Source organism: Temnothorax curvispinosus, unplaced genomic scaffold (genome assembly GCF_003070985.1).
Source record: "Temnothorax curvispinosus isolate PA1 unplaced genomic scaffold, ASM307098v1 QBEX01004775.1, whole genome shotgun sequence".
Classification (NCBI taxonomy): domain Eukaryota; kingdom Metazoa; phylum Arthropoda; class Insecta; order Hymenoptera; family Formicidae; genus Temnothorax; species Temnothorax curvispinosus.
The window spans coordinates 1,191,342-1,210,109 of record NW_020214555.1 but is presented as its reverse complement, the minus strand read 5'-3'; the positions used below and the strand labels follow the sequence as shown (position 1 = coordinate 1,210,109).

The following is an 18,768-nucleotide window of genomic DNA, read 5'->3' as shown; positions in this document are numbered from 1 at the left end:
TAGGAGTGCGACAACGCGAGTCAGTTGATACTGATTTTGAAAATTGATGTAACATTGATAAATAGGCTAAATTGTATTGCTAAATAATTATATATAGCACGCTTGACGATTATTATATAGGGAATAGGAAAAAAGGTGAACAGTAATATATTATAAATATATGGAGGGGTAAAAGCCATAGTGATGTCAAAATTTTTAAAATATTGACTCGTGTACATAGATGCAATTTATATATTGTATAGATTGCATCTATGCACATAAGTCAATATCTTAAAAAATTTGACTTACACCACTATGGCTTTTACCCCTCCATATATTATTCTGTTTGTCATTTAATTTATTTCAATGACAGCTCGTCACAAGTGGCTAAATGACGGATAATAAATCTCTACACGTTCGATTTTACTTTCTAATCATGATGTCGCCAAGTGTGTGCGCGCAGGAAAAATCTCACGTCGTAATTTCTCACGTGCCCTCGCAAGACAAACGATCCTGATCATTGTGAAATGTCGCGACCGGCATTACCTATCGGCTAGTCGTATTCCTGGTTCGCCAATGTGCAAGCGGCTGACCTCATTTCAGACCTCCATTTTTTCTTCGCAACAATGGATCGTGCGGGAAAAAAGTGCTGCCCTTCGTGGCTCATGAGTGAGTGGCGAGGAGGAGGCTCGGAGGTCGAATGGGCACGGCCCAATGTGTACGCGAAGGGAGATTATGGCAAAAGGGACTTGAAGGGGGCGTCGACATTTATTCGCGGCGTTATTATTGCCCACGTGCGCTAACTGTACGCGCAATTGAATCTCTCTTTCGTCCTGGGTCCCGCTCGCTCGGTGACGACAGTGCTGAGCTCGCCCACAATCCGGATTGTCCCTCAGCACGGAACGATACATCAGGCTTGTTCGTTATTCGGCAGATAAATTGCCGAAGCTGAGTTATTGATGATGTTCGATAAGATACGTGCGATCCCTTGAAAATCGGAGAAGCGTTTCCCAACTCATCTCGGATTTAAGGCAGCATTCAGATCGTAAAAAAACATTTGAAATAATTATTTTAAATCTTTTATATATTTTAAAGAGTTAAGGTGCCAATTCATGTGACGCTGAAAATGAGCGTCAACAAGGTGAACGTGGTGGTTTCGTTTTTTAATCGTCCCAATACAATCAAACATAAGACTTCGAAATACGTAAAATATTAATTATTTTCAAGTAATATCTTCAAGTAATAATATTTTATGGATACAATATATAAATAAAAGATATTATTTTTGAAGATTTTTACTTGCTGAAAATGAGCATCGAGCGTTAACGTGAAAAGGCACCTTTAGGGAATTTATTATGAAATAATTCACATATCTTCTTTACTTTATAAAATTTTTTTTGTAAAGGAAGAAATTTACTGGCTTTTTGCTAACATTTACGTTATCAAGTAGTGGTCAATACAAAGCGTGAGTTAAGCGTCAGTTTTCTATCTTATCAAGATAGGGACGAAGAACGTGAACTATAATTTAAAGTAGAATGTCCGCAAGCGCAACAGAGACCATCGCGATGATCGTGCTACCGATGATTCCATAATTCCGTTATCCTCGAACCCTGTATTCGTGACTCGTCCTTTCCCATTGGCAAAAGTTAACCGTGCACCGTGCGGAGGCTGCAGGAAAAAAATATAAATTCCGGGAAACCCGATGCGCGCGCTTCAGAGAGACGCGCGCACTTCTTGTCTTGTCACACACTGAAGTCCCGTCATACCTGTTTACATAGAAATTATGTACATCCTTTGATGGTAATCGAGATGACACTCATCGTCGGCAAAAGTATATACGCATGTCAATCTAACATTTTCAAAAGATGATAAACTAAGAGTTTAAAATCGCAACTCGAATCGCAAACTGACGATAATCTCTTCTCTTCTCTTTGAAAAATACACCGCTAGCGCGGTATGCATGATTATTCTTGACATTTGCCGAAGTTAAACAAGACTATTCTCTTTTCCCGAGTCCGCGTAGTTCGAGAACCAAGTTTGAGCGCAGTAAAATGCAAAGCAGGCTGCACGTATGTGCGTACGTGTGTCTCGAGAGGATACTGTAAGTGTGGGGCAAAAGTGTGGGCGTTTCCAGCCATTATGTATCTGGCACCACGACAAGCTCGCGCGAGTTCCGAGGAATCGGTAGTGGAAAAAGGAAGAAGAGCGCCGTTGGATAAAGTCGGCGTAGGCGTTGGCCGGACCGACCAGTCGGCCGGATCACAGGTCATTGATTGCAAAATTTAGAACAATGTGGCCGTCGACAACCCCTCCATATTCCTTTGCCACACGACCTTCTCCGTTTTATGTTGCTTATTGTGACGTCGCTGAGGCGAGAGTATTCTTATACTATCGAATCTAATCGCTGTGACGTAACTAGAAAATGATGCCTTGTAATACGTTGCCACACCGATGTCCATGTAACGCTGATACTCCTGTTGACCCACCAATTAAATTGCGAAATTCGAGTTTTTCCATCATCGTAAACCATTTGCATAATGGCTGGGTGCTACGTACCGTTATGTTTACGTTATTGACACTTGACTGCGTGATTCACCATTTGCTTTACGCACCAAGTAACAATGACAACCTCTGCGGGCAGGGGGAATAAAGTACCATTAATTGACTGTAACAAATCGTCACTGCCGTCTGGCAAGGTGTGAATCGCATTTCGCCTTCCTACGTGCCCATGTTAACGACCCTGAGAAAGATCTATCGAGGCGATCGGTTCCAATCGGTGATTCCATTGATCATCGTTTGATCGGAATAGGTTCGAGGTTAATTGAGCGAGCTTTCTATCAATCAGGTATGAGGACGATGATCCGGTGTAACGAACAACTACATTGTGTTTGTGAGTTAGATAACGTTGACAGTGCTTTTGTACGTTAGACACATATAGAAATTTCAAACTCGACGATAGCGGCTGTTATCAGACGATACGCCAAAATGCAAACAATCGTGGACAATCGAAACGATCGAGCCCTGAATGATTCGTGACTTTCGTTTTGCATTCGAACTATTCGAAGTCCGGCGTTCGCGTCAACACGTATTATTCCTGATAGTATTTTTGTTTAGTGTCACGACGCGCGGCTATTGTCCCTATTCAGCAGCGTCACTCTTTTAAATTGCGCCACGCAGCTGGTAAACTTTCGCTGCTGATTTTAAACATTGCGTTCAACGTCGAGATAAGATAACCCGAGTCCGATATTCCACCTCTTCGTGCACAGTCGCATCTTCAGGGTCAATGAATCGTCCTCGAAAGTTAATGACATTCTGTCGCTATGCGTCTGTCGGTGATCTTAATTGTTATATAAAATATAAATTAAGACGTACAATTTTTTTTCATAACGCTGTCTCCAAATCGATTCTCATATTGGCAAGCATTTTTTTTATTATTATTTATGACAAAATTTTTTGTATAATTTAAAATTAAGTAAATGAAATGAAATAAATTTAATTGGATTCAATTAAAAGGACTGTTCGCTCTTACTCGCTATTTCTCAAACGCAAACAATATCGCCCATTTCCACAAATTGCGTGGGTGAAATAGCACAAGTATGCAAATATATTGGCGCCATATTCCATTCGTGGAACATCTATCATTTCAAAGTGGACTACATTCTTCGCTGGTATCTATGAGCATTAACCTGTCAAGCCGAACGTTACGCGAACGCGAGTGCTCCTTGATCCACTTTCTTGACGAACAAATTATCGCGAGCGATATCCTTCGTGACGAGTGTGATTAATCATCTGAAGCCAATTTTTAGCAACTCGAGATGATGCGCGTGTAATTAAGCCGCATTACATTATATCCTCTAATTAATTAACGTGGACATTAATTAGAGAAATAATTATGCAATGTCGATGCATAATTCAATGCACACATGTTTTTGTCAAATATTTTTTAGCACGGAAAACACTCATTATCATTGTCCAAATTTATGGAAAATTTTGAAGTCGTAATTTAAATTATTTTGACACAAATATTTTTTCAGCAGCTTACGTAATCGTTACGTGACGTCCCTCGTGTGTACAATTTCTTTTCGCATATGATCGATACACATAGAGACTTATATGAAAGAAAAGTTTCCGGATTCACGTCTCGATTCGCTCGAGAAATCGCCGCCAATAGAAATAAAAACAAAAAATCCAAGAGGCGTGCATAGCAAGCAGATGCAGACATTATTATACGGTGACAAGTGAGTAATTTTATGGTAAACGTCGCTATAAATTAACTGATCTCTGCGCGTCGCTCATTTGCATAACGTTGTGTCTTGCGTGAGGCAAAGAATGACAACCGGTCATGCGCACAATGACATTTTGTTCTTTTATTTTTTTCCCGGAATTCTAATCCCTTTACGACAAAAAAACATTTCCCCACAAATGGGAAAAATTATCTTAACGATGTTCTATCGTCGGAATCGATCTGACGTTCTCGTCAACGTGTTTCGCTCGACGACGATTATGTATTTTGCAATGCTACTGCAGATTTTTATCAGCCCGGTCGGTTGCGGCGACAGGTTCCCTTGAGACGAGCAATTTGTGGAAAAGGCCGGCTAATCGCGGAAGGGGCAATCATCATGCATTCGCGTAAAAGTTTGAGTAATGAACGGCGTTTCATCCTCAAAGAGCGAGCCCGATTTCGAAGAAGAACGAGAATGCAGGCGCGATATTTAAGGCGCAAGTATCATTACCACAATTGCGCTGTTGCAGTGCAGATCGCTTACTTGTAATTTATATTTTTTCTGAAGAGCTCCTCGGGCAATCGATATTCATTGTTAAAAATTTCTTGTTGATGTCGTTACGGTTACCCATTGATTTATCGACCACTTTTCTTACAAAAACTCAGCATCATAATCGCAAATCAGCGGTCAATTTACTAATAGGAAATCCTTAACAGGAGCATTAATTTGTCGGGCGGATCGACGTCGCGACGAAAAAAAATCAGGTCGGACAAAGGCGTACTAATGGCGAACGGAGGAGTAACGGTATAGTGACGATAGAAATTCATGAGGCGGACGTCGAACAAGAGCAAAATTAATATTGCGAGGGAATAAAAAGATAAACGAGATTTTTTAATTGGGCGGTGTTGAAAGAAGTTGCTGTGGGAGGGAAGAAAATACGAGAGAAGGTGTGCGTTTCGAGCGAGCGAACGCGAGAAAGGATTGCGAGCACGTGCACCGGTCGGCCCGGCCCGGTCGGTCGGTTTCGCGTTAACACGACAGCAAAAGACCAATAAAGAAACGAGGAAGGCGGGCACGGTCGTCCGAAACCCCGACTTCCGCGAGTCCATTAACATTCGGATCGTTCCCGATTAAGGAACGCCGATCGGCAGCGGTTCCGAGGGGCCGGCGTGCAATTAGCTGGAAACGAGAGTCTAATTGAAGAGCCCCGATATAAACTGCCCGACAACGATCTAATTAGCGTACCAACGCGGTGGTCGGTATCGCTCGATCGCACGGTCGAATTAGAGCTAATCCATCGAGGATTAGATTGAGCGGTCGTTGCGGCTTGTCAAGCACCTGCCGCAAGCCGTCGTCGCTATCGAATAATTGCCGGGTCAACGATTCAATCATCGCAATTTAATGCATATACGCGCGCGTCCTGCCTCTCGCGCGTGACACGGTAAATAATATACGGCTTGCTGCATTAGGAAAAAACTCGACAGCAGCGGGTTAAATACCCGAGAGTAGGACAGCGATCGTACATCGGTCGTCTTGAGTTGTGACACAGAAAAGTGAGGAAAGAGAAATAGAAGAGTTCCTCGTAGCGTAGTTTAAACATATAAATTTCCATCGATGAAATTATCCCGGGAATTTTATAAAAGGGAGATAGAGAAAGAAACTGTCAACGTGCCGGAAGTTTCGACAGTCTTTTACTTTTTCTATAGGACGGTAGTTGAGCCGGATAGATACAGTCATGTGGTAATACGACAGATAAATATGCAGACGTCGAAGCGAAGCGGAAGTACTCTTTCCAGGGAACATTGACGGGGTGTTTAGAATGCGAAAACCGCGTCGCGACCGCCTTTGCGAAAGTTCGCCAATGAAGAATGACGTAAGATAAAGAAACGTATATCGGTCTGGGTGACGCGGCGAAACGAAGCTACGACTTCCTCTTTCGCTCGAGGACGCGTTCGGTATGTTCGTAATGTTCGTATGCACACGGCGGCGCGCCGATGCACTTGCACGGAGCTTAAGATTGCGGTGCACGCGACATTACGTGAGTCGTCGGCACGAAAGTTTTGCCATTTGCAGTTTTCATCCGCGGCCTCGCGTCTGGTAAAACGACCCGTTGTCGCCGAGCTCCCGCGAGCTCAGATAAGTCTACATATAATCCGCGTTAAATTGCGAGACATCTCTCAAACTGCTTTATCATCCAGTTACGTCGTTAAACGTAATCCATATCTTTTTGTGCGAATAGGTATTTCCGTTTATGTGTTTTCTTTTTCAAAGTACATAAAATATATCTGAAGATCTTTGGGAAATTATGACTTCTCAGATAGTTTGTAACAAAGCAACTAACTATGTAATTACATTGTTAAATACACTGAGAAAAATTAATTTAAGTATTTAAATTAAATATGACATATTAAATCTAACATGAAAAATGATAATCAGTTGAATGCATTTAGTCAAGTTAACTTTTTTCTCAATTAAAGAATAGTTATTTGTGTAACAAGTGCTGTAAGATGAAAATTCCCGGGTGCGGTGACCGCACTCGCCTTCGGCTCGTGCGTCAACTCCGCACCCGTGAATTTTCATCTTTACGCACGGCTTGCACACCTTATTTTATGTTGCAAAGTGCGTGAAAAGTGGTCTATCACGCACGCGTAGCGTGCGTAATGGGCCACTTTCCATGCACGTGTTACATAATGATATTTAAACCAATACCTTGAGTTAAATAACATTTTGTTATTTTTAACTACCATGTGTGTCGAAATTTATTATTTTAACACAAAACTGGTTTAGTTAAATTAACATTGTTTTAGTTAAATTAACGACATATTGAATATAGGAGCAGTAACGACGTGGCGACCTATAGAAATGGTTTAAAAAATAGCTCAAATTAAGCATAATCTGACACTACGAATTTAATAGTGTATAATTAAGATTTTCTAGATTATCGAGAAATATGTTATTATAAAATTTCTCCACGAGTATTTGTTGCATTTTGCGCTTTGCGGCTCAATTTCATCATTATATATTATTATCGTTGTTGTACTTTGCTACCGCTTAATACATGCGCGTGCCGAGCTGAATATTGTGTTGCCGACATGAAGGAAAGAGACGTAAGGTCTCGGTGGTACACAGACCGGTAATGTAACCGTTCCAGTGGCAACTTAACTCGAGGAATAATCAAGCTTTAAAGAATGTACGCGGCGAGTTTAACGTAAGCGGAGGTTATCCAAGGTTAGTTCCCTTTATTGACCAGCGGTTAGTACGTTGGCCAGCACGATGTTACGTGTAAGCGTAACTCGGTATACGTGAGCCTCGAGCTTGAGGGCCATTCCCCGACGCAAGGAAGCATCCAATATGTCTTGACATATCTGGTGTCCGTTTTATTGATTAATCTTGACGCGTTTTTCGTTTAATAGATCAAGGCTAATTTTAAATGACCGTTAACCAATAAAGAGACTCGTTCGATTTGATGAATCAAGTATAAACTGACCTCATATACATGCGATGTTAATATAGGAAGAGAGAATTTACTTCGCTGAGCCGAGGATAATTTTAAACAATGTTGTTATGTATAACCGGTCCTAAAGCGATTGCAGCCGCGCGTTAGAGATCCCAATTTAACTCGCCCCGAGGAGCTTGTCCCGCTTCTAAATAGCTGATTTGTGGAACGGAGGTTCGCTGTCTTCGGTTCCCGTAAGATATGACACTCGAATTACAACGTGAATGTTCTCCCTGAATTATGAATGCACCCCGCACGAAGCTGCCGGGTGTGCCGTCTCTCTTGTTTCGAGCGTCGAAACGACGGCGCGAAATGAACGACGTGTACGTTTTAAAACGCGAAATTTATCGTTCTCCTATATTACTGATGCTTTCGCGTATTCTCTAGCGAGAGATGACGCCGCAAAAATACACGCGCGAATATTCGTTCCCCTTCATTGTATGCAGATCTGCGTCTAGAACTTTTTGCTAGATGACCACGTGCCTTCTTTATGCGGATTCGCGACGCTTCAGAAAATTTCATGTGAATAGGTCTCGCAATAATCGAGATATTTTTGGTGGGCGTGAAGTAAAATGTTCTTCCCACGTCGTAACACAGTAAAAGTTCAACCTCCTGCATAATGTAGCGTGCTTAGTAATGGGATGTACGCCGAAGCGCCAAAGCGCAAAGTATAAGCGCGATCATGGATGGTACGTATAAGTGAAATATTGTACGCAGGTTTAAACATATTTTCCGTCGCAATCATAATGCGGTCGTAATGCGACTTTAATGGGCTCTTAGAGTCAAGTTACATTTCTCATTGAACGGCATACGCAAGATTGCCAAGCGGCTCTGAAATTATATGAGGAAGATCGTATATGCCTCCTCCGCTTCGAGATATATATTCTGCAAGTACAAAAGGAAGGGGGGTGCCGAGCTATCTTTCAAGTTCGAAGAACTTACTCGCGAGAGACAGAAAGGTTCTCGGTAGGAGTGGCCCGATCCATGAGGAACGATCAGTCGATTATTTGAAATTTTAAAACGTTTTTCAATGATTATCGGCAAGATTTACTTCATCGATGCCCCGTAACTCATGCAAATAATGTGTACTGGGCAGAGGTTACGCTGAAATGACCATTTAGCGCATTCTGGGATACTTGTATGACCGACTACTCGTAGGGCTCCATTCATTATGGTTTATTCATAAAACACTTCACGTGCACGCGCGCCTTTGAAAGAGCGACCATTACGACGATTTTACAGGCGCGTCTACCTTAGGAATCTCTTTGCAAGAGCCGTGCCATTTGCCATTTTACGTAACTTAATATATTCTCCTCTCTGTCTGAGCGAACGTATGAACGTTTCTTATTATATAAACGCGATTTTGTATATCGTTATTCTGGAATGACTTATTTTTGATTCTGTAAAATATTTTACGTTCGCACGACATCACGAACGTTAAGTACACGACTGCTACACTCTCGGCTCGTGCCATTAACAATCGAATCGTAAAATGCAAATCGTAAACCGCACGTGCGTGATCCAGACGCGCGTGCTGAGAACCACTGTAAGGTAGGAATCTGACGGTAAATTACGAGCTACACGAGTACCTACGCAGGATGTCCAATCTGCGCAGGTGGTCGCCCGACGACGGTCGGACGTCCGCGAAAGGGATGTACGCGAGGGAATTACATGAGACAATCAGTCAATTTTTCTCTCGTTTCGATAACGAATCCTGAAGTGGCCGGGTAAAAAGCAACCGATCTGTGTGTCAGTTGAGCTCGAACGTCTTTGCGCGAACTATTTAGTCACGATTTTGGCGATGTATAATAAAAGGTCCGCGACGCGGCGTACAGTTCAAATCTCTCTGTATACAATTAAACTAACAATTCACGCAAGATGCACCGATATGTAATATTTAATATAGTTGCTACTAAATTTTTGTCACGAGACGTTAAGATTCCAAGGAGTTTCTACTCTTGAGGAATCATCCGCAAATAAAAGTAACTGTCATATTTGTTTTGCTATCTTACAATTAGTTTTGTGTATTGTACTGTGAATCTGCGCGATCGAGCCGCGCGATTTCCCGCAAAAGCGCCTTGAAAAAGCGATAGCCGCGCGGCGCCTCTGTAGTCATTAGGGTTAATTGATGGGTCGTTACCCAGCGATGTGATTTCCAATTGAGATTCTTCATCAACTGAGTTCTGGACATTGCGGTTGAATGACGTGTCTATAAAACGTATATTTTAAATTTTCTGTATTTATGTGAGGACATATTGAGTTGGGTACCCGGTTGGGTATATAGGAATGTTGAGCACAGACGATAAAAATAAATAATCTTCAATTTAAAGTAGTTATATAAAGATGATCAAAATCGTAAAGATGGTTAAAAATATTTTCATAATTATCTTACGTTGTACTATACACACTTTGAATTCTTTATATAATTGTTATATTTTACAATATTTATGCAAGTCAAAAAAATTTATTTTTTTATTAAAATATTCTTTTATTATCTTTTTTTATACAAGAAGTATGTCTTTGGAATCTCATGACAAATTAAATTTTAAAATTGTGTACATTGTATCGAGTGCTTTTTAGCAGTTTTAGACTTTATCTGATAGAATGTAATTTATCTTGCTGCGTTCACTGAAGCTAATGTTACTTCTCGGAAGAAATCTCATATCGTGATAAAGTGTAGATACCTACATCCTAAAGTATAGGTATATTCGTAAAGTATAGCTATATTCGTAATATTGTTTAATTTTGAGCAAATAGGAAGCAAAGAGAATTAAAAAATACATTTTTATCACTAATTTATTAATCAATAAAAAAATTCAATATAACATATTTGCAAAAGAGCTTTGGTTTGTGCGAAGACAAAAATAGACAATCACATGGATTTAAGTGACAACCTCGAGTTAATTTCTTGAGACTCACATTCCGAGCATTTTAACATAGATATAAACTTGTCAGTCAATGCCAATTACGGAGTACAATCTTGACCCTCGAACGGATGTTGAATATTGCCTGAAGGTTGCACGACGGTGATGATCGTCGTATGACGTCGTATAGTCAGCCACTATATTATCTACTCAAGTCATGAGGCGAGGAAGACGACTAGCGAGACGGTGATAGTCTTGCGTGAAATCTCTGCTATTTTATCACTTTCGCCATCAAAATAGTATTCTATAAATACTCATATCACATCTAAGTTAGGTATGAAAAGTACTTTTGAATTGTTAAATATATCATGATGTTTTGTACGCATCAGTTTACTGAGTTAACACGTGCTAAGTTAGTCTCTATCGCCACGGTTATCTCACTCCCGGCGGTACAACTATAGAGAGCGATCGTTTAGTTTTCATTGACTGGCGAATATCTGATGGGACCAGCGCCATCGCGTTCGTTCGCAATCTAAAAGACGGATCAGACGTTTCCTGCGGAGGAGAATGTACGTGTGGTGCACGCACGCACACGCGTGTGCGACGGCGACGTGCGCACGCACGTTCTCTAGGTACGTCTCGGTGCAAAAATAGAAATAACACGGTGCTTAGCATGAGAGAGCATGTCTGGCATGTACGAGGCGGGACTATCGATATCTGACAGCTGACCCTGCGGGGTCAGCGCGAGTAGGCGAGGCCCTACGGCCCCAACGGAAAAGGAAGTCGTGACTCGATTTCTTCTTTCTGCCATCTATCTCTTGCTCGCTTTCCGTCACACAACCTCCATCGAGATCGATCTTGTAAGTCTCTCACTTGACACGCACTATTTCAGAGCGGTTTAATAATAATCGCGGTAGACACGGATATTACGAGATGACAGTAGTTTAAAAATTTGTTTTTAAGATAAAAAAATATTTAGTCGTATTTACATATTAGCTTATATTTATTATTAAAATTACGTATTAGGTACTAGGCTCACATGATTAAAACAGGTTTACATTAGTGAATAATATAACATGAGCAATTACAACGCCGGTGCTCAATCAAAGTCGCGATTATAGTTGTTACCGCGTGAAAGTATCTCAATAGTTCAATGCCATTGCGGATATCTTGGAAGGTTTTAATTATAATCATTATTCGGCAAATTGCGGTAAAAGGTTTCCGTGGAGAACTTTAATGGTCGCCGTTTTATTTTTCTGCTTCATACGAGACAGTTTTGTTCGAGATTGCGTTAATTGCGCAAACACTTAAATAGTTTTTCAAGTAATTTCACTGAGAGGCTTAGCGCGATAAGAGCGCGTATCCCGTCGGTGGACTGATATTTTCGCCGACACCTGTCAGAGCGAGACAGGCCACTCAGTCAAGTGTAATTCCGAGACAGGACCCACGTCGACGTGATGGTCCCATTAAAATGATGGGCATGTACGGACGGCTGACGCAACGTCCCATTCACCTTGCGCGGACCGGGTGCATCGTTAATCTTGCGTGGGGTCTCCTTTCCCGGCTACTCAGAAATGTAACGAGGGTGGCCGGATAATTCTGGTGGCGACTCGAGAAAACCATTAAAAATGATAACCGCGTCTCTCCGCCGCTCCAGATTGGGATCTACCACATTCCGTGAGAATGTAACATCCGTCTTCTTCTTGTCTCTCTTCCCATCGTGACGCCTTACTGCCACGAATCTGCCCCGCGTCGTCTCCCGCGCCTCGGATCTCCAAATGAAAACGTCTTTTCACCGTGACAGAAAAAATAAAAAACATAATGAAACTTGCAATTATTTTCCACAGCTTTTTACGAGTTAAATTTTTCAATTTGTGAAATCCGATTGCGTATTTTCAATCTCGTGCCACAGCGTTCGATAATATCGTTCTCCAAGTCCCTTGTCTCACAGCTCACAGCTTGCGTGAAAATTAGATGTTCTCGCATATCTACAACGTACGCTTTAATTCTATGACAGTTAGGCGCGGTTCACGCCTCGGTTGTATGCAACATATGATATGCATGACTCAAGTGTGTCAGTCACGATAGTTTCTTTGCGATGCTAAACACGGTGTCGCGGGCTCGCTTTCTCGATCTATCTGGAAAACGCACAGGTGACGATTCTCAGAATCTTGCTACAACGTGTCGTACAGTCATTTTATTACTACTTCTGTTTGTTTATTTCATTATTCGCGCGCGTCGCGCGGGCGCGTTCGATCAATCAGTCTCGGCTCGGTTTCGCGCCGTTGCGCGTGCATTTTCGACGACGCGACGCCACGCCATCCAGCAGCCGCCGGGAACGTGTAAGCACATTTATGAATACAAGAAGGATAAAACAATGGCGAAAGAGGCGTTTGTTCTCCTCTTGTTGCTCGCTCCGACAAGCGCGAGCGCGTTGCCATCGGCCAGCGGTATATAATTCTTGGCAAAGATTCGGCACAGCCTTTTCCGTTGCAGCTGCCACCCTCGTCAAATTCCACCCGATATTATCTGTCCCTTTGTGCAGCGCTCGTAGGCACTCGTGGAAACCGTGAAACCTCTGTTTGCGCTTGTTACTGATGATAGTTTAACTGTCCTCATTGACATATGCATTAAAGCCCGAAAGTTCTAACGTTTGTGTTTGCACAGTTGAATATCAGGCTCGGAAATACGCTCTCCTGTGGTAATCCGGGATTACTAAAGATAGCTTCGGGCCGCTTTGCCTCTTTCTTTGATGCAGCAACATTTCAGAACACTCCGAGGAAAGGTCTCTATGAAAAGGCATCTATGCAGCACTTTGAGCCCTTTTGCGATAACTAATGGCACGGATGCATAAATAGGACCGGTGTCGGAAGATTCAGGTCATCTCAAATCCCTAAAAGCGCCTTTTAAGATGCATCTACTATTTCGTTTTGAATTATTCTATCCTACAATTCGTTAAGCAGGCGAACGTCATTACAGAACATAAATGAAATAAAAAAATAAAAATATATATTCTTTAATTTTCTTCAATTAGTATCCAAAACTGAAATCGTGTCAATTAAATTCTTTCCGATTTGTCAAGTTTATGAAAGAAACGACGTTGCTGTAATTGAATGAATATTCTAATAATGATAAAGAAGCAAACACTTTTCCTGAAATGCGATATTTCGTGTTGCGATCGTTTATGCACAAGTGACGTTAATTTACACAAATCGCGGAAAACGAGGTAATCCTTCTGAAAACGTAATCGCCGAGGCAATATCCGCTAGATCCGGCCGATGTGCAATGAACTGCCGCGTTAGGTTCTATCTATGGATGTCTAATGCAGAATTCACACCTTTCACCGCGTTGAACCGCTTACGACGAGCTGGGATGAAGAGACGTCTTATCTGGTAGTACGTTATAATGAGAATCCAAAAATACCATTCCGTTCATCCGGTTCCGTATTTCCTTCGTATTTCGACATGATCTGTTTTCCTTTCTAATAGATCATTAAAGGAGAATCATTACACGCTGCACGGTATGTAATTTTCTAGTAATTTATAACTTTACTAACCTGATTGCGCCACTCGTTCCCCGACCTCGTTTTTTTTTATATTTCTGCTCCTTTAGTGTTTGTCATACTCATATACCGCACGCAGGTGGAATTCGATGAAACGCCACGTTATATTCATGTATAATGTATCACCAGATACTTAATTTACTATTCGCGTTCGCATTTCTTCTGAAGCAGCGAGCAAAACGCTTGCAACCACGACACGACGATCGTTATACGCTCTGTCCCTTTTTCTGCCGAGCCGTTTTGCCGCAGCACGAGCGATTCCAGGAAAGCAGGCGTATTAGCGTGGGATTATCCTGACGGAAAGTGTATCCGGTTGCCCGAACTTTGGGGAAGCGCTTTTATCCTTGTGCAACGTTATTCGACCAGTCGCGAATTGCAAAGATTGTGCGAGCGCCGGTCGAGTGCTGGCGTTATTAAACGTCGTGAAATGCGAGGGGCCTTAGTTGCGCCGGGTTGCTTCTTTAATTTCGTGTGCGCCGACCATCACGTAGGTGCCCATTAACGACCATTCCGAAATTTTTTTTTCTTTACCAAAGGTAGAACGGAAGGAGGGTTCGGCGGAAGGGCAAGATTTCAATTCGAGTAAAAGCTGGCCGATGTTTACGTTGCTGACGTTATAGCTAGGACGTTTTCGTGAGACATGTAAATTTGACGCACTGAGAAATATATGAGTTTTATTAGCTTCTCGTTACGTTTACGATATCGTCATGCGCGACGAGAATGGAGACCATTAACGATTAGCTACTCTGCTTTCGGCATACTGGCCTCTCGCTCATAAAGACGGTCCTGTTGACGAGCCCATCATTCATCAAACGGATCTCCCTAAAGTACTTTAACGATCGACGGGCATTAACCCAGTTGCCCAGAGCATGAGTGCGCGTAAGCGCGACTTGATGATCCAGCGGGACTCCATAAATCAGAGGTATTTCGGTATCGCGGAAGTCACGGTATTTATATAACGTAGGTTCGCGTACACCTACGGCGTCGCACTTTGTGTCCGGGTGTCGGTGGATCAAGCATGCACATGCCCGTCGCGATGCTCGCGACTGCACGTCGACTACAGCGTCTGCGACGAATTTGATACCCGGCCAAGTGTGGCTTGGCTGGGAACTGACTCACTCGACGTGTCGAGTAGACCAAGTTAGAAGTACCTACCAGTATCAGACTGTCTAGAATCAAGCTCATCCGTCCAAAAGAGAGACTCGTACCACGGGGTACAAAGAGATGAAAAGTGCGCGAGGACGGGCGCAATTTAATCTCGCATCGACAGCTGGCTATTAAGAGAAGTTGCGCGATATAATAATAGAGGATAACTGGAGCGCGGCGTCGCGACGGCTGTTCTTTGAGTGACGTAAAGCGAGGGAGGGTGCCACGTCGTCACTCTCGTCAGTGGGACAAGAAACGGCCTCTTGTGAAATGTCTTGTCTCTAAACTTACGGTGTTTGATGCTGTTTATTGGCATCACGGGGCTCGCAAGAAGTAAATAGGGTTGCCTCTCTAGCTCGAGAAAGGTTTCATATTACAAATTATAAGTTGATACACTGTTAAATATTAAAAGTGAAATTTAAATTGGTACCTTGAGTTAAATAGCATTTTGTTATTTTTAACAATCATGTGTGTCAAAATTTATTATTTTAACACAAAACAGTATTATTTTAACACCATTAGTTTAGTTAAGATGTTAAATTAACGATATATTGAGGAGGACCTATAGGAATGGTTAAAAATGACAAACTAAGTATAATTTGACACCACGAATTTAACGGTGTATCATAAACTTTATTAATATTTATTTAATATCTTAGCACGTCACAAATATTCGATAAAATAAAATATTCCCTAATATCCGAAAACAACATAGAAAAAGAACTTGAAATTCGTATTTTATTTGTTATATTCTCCATAGATAACGGGTGTGTGTCGCGTTTTATAAACGCCAACACGTATTAATAAATATTAATGTTAGCGATGCTTCATACTATTAAACTGATCAAACCATTTAATTATTGGATCGCGTTACGGCATAAATATCAGCACGCTTTCTTATAACGTTCGCTTATACGTCTTAGAGAGATCGTTTATCGTACTCGATAAGTTATGGAAGATAACGACGAAGTTTGCAGTTTGTACGTGCTGTCAGGAGGCGTTCGGTATGTCTCGGATATTAATTCCTCTGATAACATTGGCAGAGACATACGCCCGAGAATTTATGGTGGACATATTGCCCTCTCGATGTCGCAACGAAATTGCGCGCATTCTATAATGCTTTATCGGTTCGCGGATAAAAGAAGGCGACATATCCCATTAAATTTATCTCATTCTCAGTTGTGACCCCTGGTTCCCGAACCTGTACATTTATCACAATCAGTGCTCTCGATTGGCCGGTTGGCCGTCGAGTGTGGGTGCGTGGGACAACCCGGACAACGATACGTCGAGCGATCTGTAGCGAGATAAAGGATACGGAGGAAAGTACACGCGTCTACCGCTTAGTCGCATAATTAAACGTTTTCCCGTCTCTTGTAATATTACAGACTAGATTGCTTGCGTTACTTGCCATACAAACGTGTGTCATTAGATATGATATCACTAAACATAATTGGTTTCAATTGTTCGCGTATGTACTCGTTCCTTTACTTTATAGGCATTAGCACAAATTATCGTAGCCAGTAGTATATACATGTTTCTTGAAAGAATGTCCGAATTGTACACGATCATGTAGTCACAAGCTGGTAACATAGTTTTATGACTCCATCAATTCTTCTCACGCGGCTTTGCCCGAGTAAGGACTAAAGTCCGTTGGTTTTTGCTCGATTAAGGACAAGGTGTTTGGCGTGCTTTTCTTCCTCCTTGTTCCTTCCTTCGAGACGACGTAAGCGCGACAGTCCTCTCTCGGCGTTCGCTCTTAATCCATTCCCGTTCGTGAGAGCGGATATATTCGTGCTTGTCGATTTCGCAACGTCCCACCCATAAATTTATCCCGTCGCCTCTTGTCACTCGTCGCGGCGCTCCTGCGTCCCTTGCAATTGCGACTTTTTTGCACGCTCCGCCGCGAGGTCTGCGACCCTCGAGAGCAACAGACTGCCGCAGTTCCAGACATGCATCTTTATACGAATGATGCGACGCGACTCCACTGAAAGTGTCGATTGATCGGCAGCGTAGATTGTTTGTGTTTTCCGAGAGACATGAGATATGCGAATATGATACAGAGACCAGAAGTTAGTCAGTAGAAAAGTACGATTGAATTAGATGCATTGAATTAGAAGCAGTTTTAACTCTTACTTATCTCTCTTCAGTTGAATTTTTTATTCAGCTAAATCACAGAGAAGCCCCTATCAATTTAATACTCCCAAAAAACACGTGATATGATTGCATCCTAATAAATGTTTCCTCGTTCTTAACCCGCTATCGTTTCTCACAACGATCGGCAAGAACTTATGCTAATGTTACGTGGCAAAACTGGTAATTGCGGCTGGAAAATGCAAATTATACTCGCGGCGTTATTGCACCTCGGTATCGGCAATTACGTGCTCATTGGAATTTATATCGCACCGATTTTTGTTCTCAAACGAGAGTATCGTTAAAAAAAATTAGGCTCATCTTTAATAAAAGATATCCGATATTTCTGTAAAACAAGATTTGTCTGTTTTATTAATTTTGCCGTTACGTTGGAGATATTTTCGGGATTTTGCAAAGTTCGACTCGGAACATATCGATTTATACTATTTTTATTTTTAATTGCAAAATCTAAAATCTTCAATGAAAATTGATAAGCCAAGATTCGTACAGCCAGACTAGTTTTTTCAGTTTCAGTTTTCTGCATTTATTTAAATTTACGAATTAAAATTCACGAAATCATGCGGCCAACTTTCGCTTTAACCGACCAACCCATGTAATTTCTCACGATCGTTTCACATCTTAATTTTTACGAGGAGGAAATTAGTATGGGCTGTGGCGACTTAAAGACTTTAAACGTCTTCGAAGCAATGGTCGATGGCAATTGACCACAACCCCTCGTCGCGTCGTCGTTCTCTCAGAACGTTATACGTGGCTATTGTTGCTTGACGGGTACGGGAGGTAACTAAAAGACGAGACTAATTGTCGACCGTAAAATGACGGTTGCACATCATTGCGTACGGAATTGATGAGCGAATAAAATTGTTGAGAATTTTTTCTTTAATCAACCGATAATAATTGCAACAGAAAATCTGTTTCTCCGAAGTAATTACATTAATCATTAATCTTATTGATATATGCTTTTATATCATTTTATTGTCGAAATAATTCAATATATATAAACAGATATGTTCAAGAATATCTACTACGTTCAAAGTGGAAAACTAACTATTAAACTACTTTGGAGTATTATCAAACGCGTTCGTATAAAGTTATATCTCTGCCCGATAAGATATAATCAAGAATTGATTTTTCTTCGTTCTGCTTCGTCCACAAATCTTTCTAGAATACAATCGTCCGCTGTCTTCCATTAGACACATGTCTCTTTTTTACGTGTCAAATATCTCTCGCACACAGATAAGAAACGATTAATATCCCACGGTGTGCTGCACTTGCTGTCGTTCGCTCTGCGGCCGATATAAATGGGACGCATTTATCACCCGGATTAATTGATTCATTAAGTTCAGTAGC

General features: G+C 41.6%; 1 protein-coding gene across 1 annotated transcript in view; it reads right to left on the bottom strand.

Annotated features, from left to right (window-relative positions):
* The window catches only part of LOC112454046, an 86,497-nt gene that overhangs the window by 19,933 nt on the left and 47,796 nt on the right, over positions 1–18,768 (bottom strand). The gene's annotated exons all lie outside the window — the stretch shown is intronic.